The sequence below is a fragment of the Leopardus geoffroyi genome, chromosome A1 (genome assembly GCF_018350155.1).
Source record: "Leopardus geoffroyi isolate Oge1 chromosome A1, O.geoffroyi_Oge1_pat1.0, whole genome shotgun sequence".
In the NCBI taxonomy this organism is placed as follows: Eukaryota; Metazoa; Chordata; class Mammalia; order Carnivora; family Felidae; genus Leopardus; species Leopardus geoffroyi.
In genome coordinates, this window is record NC_059326.1 from 154,526,405 (window position 1) to 154,532,030 (window position 5,626).

Sequence of the window (5,626 nt, forward strand, 5' to 3'; positions counted from 1 at the left end):
AGGACAAATATCACCTGGACCAGGAGGGAGGAAGTAAGAATGAGGAAGGAAAATTATTTTTTTCTGCTTAATAGCAGAAAATATATACACTTAATGGTGTGTGAAAGTATCTAATATACACAGATGCTTTTTATGAATACCACCAATCATACTTATTCCCCTGGATTCAACTATTTGTTCACTCCACAATTGTTTTTGTAGGTAGTTGGCTATTGTAACTACTTAAGTTACATTCTGCTAAAAGAAAACATAGCATAAATGACATAATGTTATAGACTGACAATAATCCAGAATATATCATTTCTCTCCCTAGACATCTTCAAAGTTCTTTCTCTGTATGTGGAAGAGAAATCCTACCTGCATCTCTTAGGCTGTGCTATCAACTAGCAGTCGCACTTGGGAGAATCACATAACTTCCTTAGATCCCGTATGTAAAATGAGGCACTTCATTATTTCACTTATAAAGTTCTATGTGCACACACCTAATAAATTTATCATGCCCATAAGATATGATGAGTTCGTGATAGAGATGTGAAATAAGCTTCATACATACTGACATGTTTATAGTATCAACCTTTAAGTATGTGTATGTAGATTTATTTTTTCTTGTAGCAACAGTACGGAATCCATGCCTTTAAAATGAGGAGGTTCCTGTATTCCTTACATATTTAAAGTCAACAAATAAAACTAATGAACTGGTAACCGTATTCAGAGCAAAATTAAAATAAACATGAAAAATGTAAGGGATTGTTGACATAGCTCTTCCCTCGTCAAACATGTCAATCTTCACACAGGCCTGATGAAAAACTTGAATATTTTTTCCCTTTACATTGTTTTCTTTTTATTTATTTATTTTGAGAGAGAGAGAGAGAGAGAGAGAGCACGCGAGAGAGAAAGTGAGCATGAGAATAAGCAGGGGGAGGGGCAGAGAGAGAATCCCAAGCAGGCTCAGTGCTGTCAACGCAGAGCCCAATGCAGGGCTGGGTCTCAGGAACCTATTCGTGTGCCATCATGACCCGAGTCAAAAGCCAAAATCAAGAGTGGGATGTTTAAGTGACTGAGCCATCCAGGCACCCCTCCCTTTACATTGTTTAGGGCCATTAGTTCCAACTAATACAATACCATGCTTTTAACTATTTGTTAAATTTATCAATATCTTAATGGCAAGATAAATTACTTTTACCATAACAATAGCTATTTCTATATTCTTTCTCTTTCAAAATCTCTCAAACCACATTTTCAAAACATGATGTGTAAAAAGAAACTTATAAAGGTGTTTGCTGTTTTACTGATCAAACTTTAAGGATCTATGCCATCGGCATTTCTCAGAGTATGAACACAAGTTTTTAATTTCTTGTTAATCCTTGCTATTTTTTTCTGCACTAGGAATGGGTTGAATGTGTACTTATAGTGTTACTTACACTCTTTTTTTTAAATTTATTTATTTTGAAAGAGAGAGAGAGGGAGAGAGAGAGAGGGAGAATCAGTGGGGGAGAGGCATAGAGAGAGGGGACAGAGGATCTGAAGTGAACTCTGTGTCCACAGCCATGAACCTGATTAGGACTCAAACTCACAAATTGTGAGATCATGACCTGAGCTAAAGTCGGAAGCTTAACCAACTGAGCCACTTAGGTGCCCTGATAGAATCTGTTTTTGAATTGCTCATTTACTCTGATTTGTATTTGATTCTAAGATGCCAAGATGTTAAATATAACATTAACTTATTAATGGCATTTCTGGAGAATTGAGGCACTACTCTCTAAGGCAAGTATGTACATTGACCCCAGCACTCAAATTTATCATATATGAAAATATAGAAGAAAAAAAGTGTGAGATAGAAAAAAGGAAATATATATATTAATATATATGCATATAAAATATTCTCCTCTGTATATTAATATTTACATACATACACATTTCATTTACTCGCCTAAACACAATTTATTATTTTGAGATTATAGAAACTGATGCTGAAGTAACCTAGGAAAAGTAGTACACAGTGTAAATTTAAGGAGAGAAAAATCTGTGTTCCAGATTTTAATCCCATTACTGCCATTTTTTCCTAATCTGTGTGACCTTGGCAAGTTATTTATCTCATCTAGTTTCCCCACTTGTAAATTTAATATATTAATGCTCCATAAACACTGATATGAATTAATGCACAGAAAATACTTAGGACAAAGAATACCTTATGTAATTGCACATGTAAGTAACACAATTTTGAAATGGGACCTTTTTGTCTTCCTGTTTTAGCTGAAACCTTTGAGATATTAAGTGTCAGCGGTTCTAAAACTACAAAGTGAAAACTCTAGATCACTTAAGTAGAACTTGCAAGGGAAGGGATTTACTTCTTGGCTGAGCTGACCAGTCACCTCCAACCCAAAAACAAGTGGAGAGGACATAAATCATCACTGCATATGAATGGGAGAGCTCCATCAAAGAGCTGTCCATTTGAAATGACTTTCAACTTCCCCCTCCAGAACAGAGGTGAGGCATCCTCTCCTTCATACAAGGAGATTTTCATTTGTGGTCCCATGCAATATTTGGGGCTCAGGGCCTCAAGCTGGCCCCATGCTTTAAAAGAAAACAACACATACACTAATATATATAAATATAAATATAATATATATCATATACATAATATATATGTATATGATATATATAGGAGAATATTATGTATATGATATATATAGGAGAAGTCTGGTTACTCACAGAAGGGGAGAGCAGAGAGAGAGCCAGGTAGCTTCAGAAGCTTTCTATATTCCCATTGAAGATAAGCACAAGGATGTGTGTTTCTAATGAACCAGAAATAAACAAATGGAACAAAGTAGACTGGGTGGCATAAGATGCTAGCTGTATTTTACCTCCGGGAGGAGGGTACATGACTGTTTCTCACGAACCATAGTGAAGACTGTGGGACAAGGCTCAGAGCCAGTTCAAACCTCTATAAGAAGACTGTGGAGAAGCGAGGTGATCTCTCCTCTTTCAAAGTAAAATGAAAACTACTGAATTCCAAAGAGGGAGAGAAGGAGCCTAAGTGTCCTGCTAAAGGAAAATGTATTGCTTATGTCATAGGGAATACTGCACAGTTTCCGGTAGTTTCAAATGCACTCAAGGAAAGGAAACAACATGAATCATCTAGCCCAGAAAGAAGCTGTCAACATTGGTCAGAGCCAGAGGTCATCAATGCTTCCTGGCTGCCTGCACTTGCTCATGTACTGCTTCCCCACCCTCGACCTTAATGCCTCCTCTCCCACCACAGACTCTTGGGGCCTGGGGTGGAATCTAGCCAAATGAGAAGATAAAGGCATAAGGTAACCAAACCTTCCAACCTTGCCACAGGCTACCAAATTGAAAGAGTCCTGGACTGGGAAAGAAAGATAGGCTTTTTGATATAGAGTTCGGAGGTTTTAAAGTTCATTCTCGTCTAAATCTGTGCTATTCAATACAGTAGCCATTAGCCACCTTACTATCAAATTTAAAATAATTAAAATTAGGGACACCGGGGTGACTCAGTCAGTTAAGCATCTGACTTCGGCTGAGGTCATGCCCTCGCAGTTCAGGAGTTCAAGCCCCGTGTGGGGCTCTGTGCTGACAGCTCAGAGCCTGGAGCCTGCTTTGAATTCTGCGTCTCCCTCTCTCCCTGCCTCTCCCCTGCTTGTGCTCTGTCTCTCTCAAAAATAAATAAACATTAAAAAAATTTAAAAAATAATTAAAATTAAACTATATTAAACATTCAGTTCATTATTCACACTAGCCATATTTCAAGCACTCAGTAACTACACATGACTCCTTTATTAGACATGCAAATACAGAACATTTCCATTAGCACTAATTACTAGTATTAATTACCCAACTGAGAATGTTTTCTTCTTTGTTACCAGAAGTCATCAGAAGACATACCAGAGTATAAGCAGATACATATTTCATAAAGTAGGGATAAATGAGCAGAAATGGAGAAGAATAGTTGATCTTCTGATTGCTTTCTATGAGTTATAGCTCTTCAGCGTACCAGCTACACACACACACATAGACACATGTTTATACACACACACAAATATATGCAAAACTCTACCCTACTTAAAAGTATCCATCATTATTTGCAATAATCAAAAACAAATGTAGTTCCTGTACATCTATCTAACTCCATATTCATTTTTTTTTTCTAGTTAGACAGTGATTTTATTGCGTGAGTACAAAGTCAAATTTCTGCAACCAAGGCAGAGGCTGTGGATGACTCACATTTCCAGTTGTGAGATAGACTCGCGTGGTCTTATAATATTGACCCAACCGGTAAATACGGCTCCTCATCAGAATCAATCGGAATTTAGCATCCTGATGTTTTCTGTTCCTCTCAAGAGGCTTTGGAACAGCAACAGGTTTCTTAGTCAAATGGTAGAGATCCTCAGGAAGATCAGGGGCAAGTCCCTCGGACTTAAGAATTCTCAACACGTTAGTGCCTGTCACAAAACGTACTTGTGCAACACGATGTGAGTCTCGCAGGATCACACCGATTTGTGAAGGAGTCAGGTCCTCCTTGCCCAGTTTGTAGATCTGCTGTCTCGCGTCGTTAGATGTGAGCTCTAGCCAGGTGGGGACGCTGCAGCGGTAAGGCAGAGCCCAATGGGACAGGCCCTTTCTGGGAGCGTGCACGCGACTCATGATGGCAGGCAGTCAGGCAGTGGTTAAAAAAACAAACAAACCAAAAAAACTTTTTTTTTTCTTAGAAAATTTCAGGTAGAGCGAGAGCCAGTAACGCATTTAAACCAAATAAAATGATGACATTCACAATGTTCTAAATCTTTGTTCCAAATTTTACAAATAATCCCCCAAATAAAAATGATACTTAAATGCCAATATTATAAAAATATTGCTAGCGGATTGAAAATTTGAAAATTATTTGCCAGTCTATGCTCTCAAGCTTTTGTGAACTTGATTTGTCTTAAGTGTTATAATAATCTAAGCATTAACATGAATAATTCAGGTGCTTGAAAATCTTGGATCCTCATGACTTCTATCAATCATCACAGTTTTCTTTTTTGCCATGTGCATAATCTAGAGAGAAGGTGATTAGATTTAGTCTGCTTACCAACAGATTTGTTTTCTTTTCATCCACTACTTTCCTAAGATGTAATGTGACATATCAAAAACATAAAATCATATGAAATACTTCATCGTAAACACCAAACTACAAAAAAAAATTCTTTGCACATTACTCCATGGAGAAATAAGTGTAATTTTTCTGTTGAAAACATATGGCAAACTCACAAATAGTGCTTTTGCAGGTGTTTTAAATGGGAGTAATGTTGTTTATAAAATCTCCAGGAAAATGATAGCATGTGAGTGCCAGTGATGCTAGAACACTTCAAGTCTAATCCCTCCATTACCAAGTGTGGAAACTGAGACCCACGGTCCCTTGAGCAGCAGTCTAGGACGGGAACTAGAAATGTGTGGTTTAGAATGGGAAAAACGAAATTCATGCGCTGATCCCGGTATGCATTTGCTGGCAAATCTGGGCAAAGTCACCTAACTTCTCTAGGCTTTATATTCTTCCCACATAAAGTGAGAATAATCATAGAATACCGGTCTCTTAAATTTCTTACAAGAGACCGATTATGACTGTAAC

General features: G+C 37.5%; 1 pseudogene; it reads right to left on the bottom strand.

Moving 5' to 3' along the window:
• Positions 1-4,168: 4,168 nt before the first annotated feature.
• LOC123603492 lies at positions 4,169-4,662 on the bottom strand (annotated as a pseudogene).
• Between the last annotated feature and the right edge of the window lie 964 nt (positions 4,663-5,626).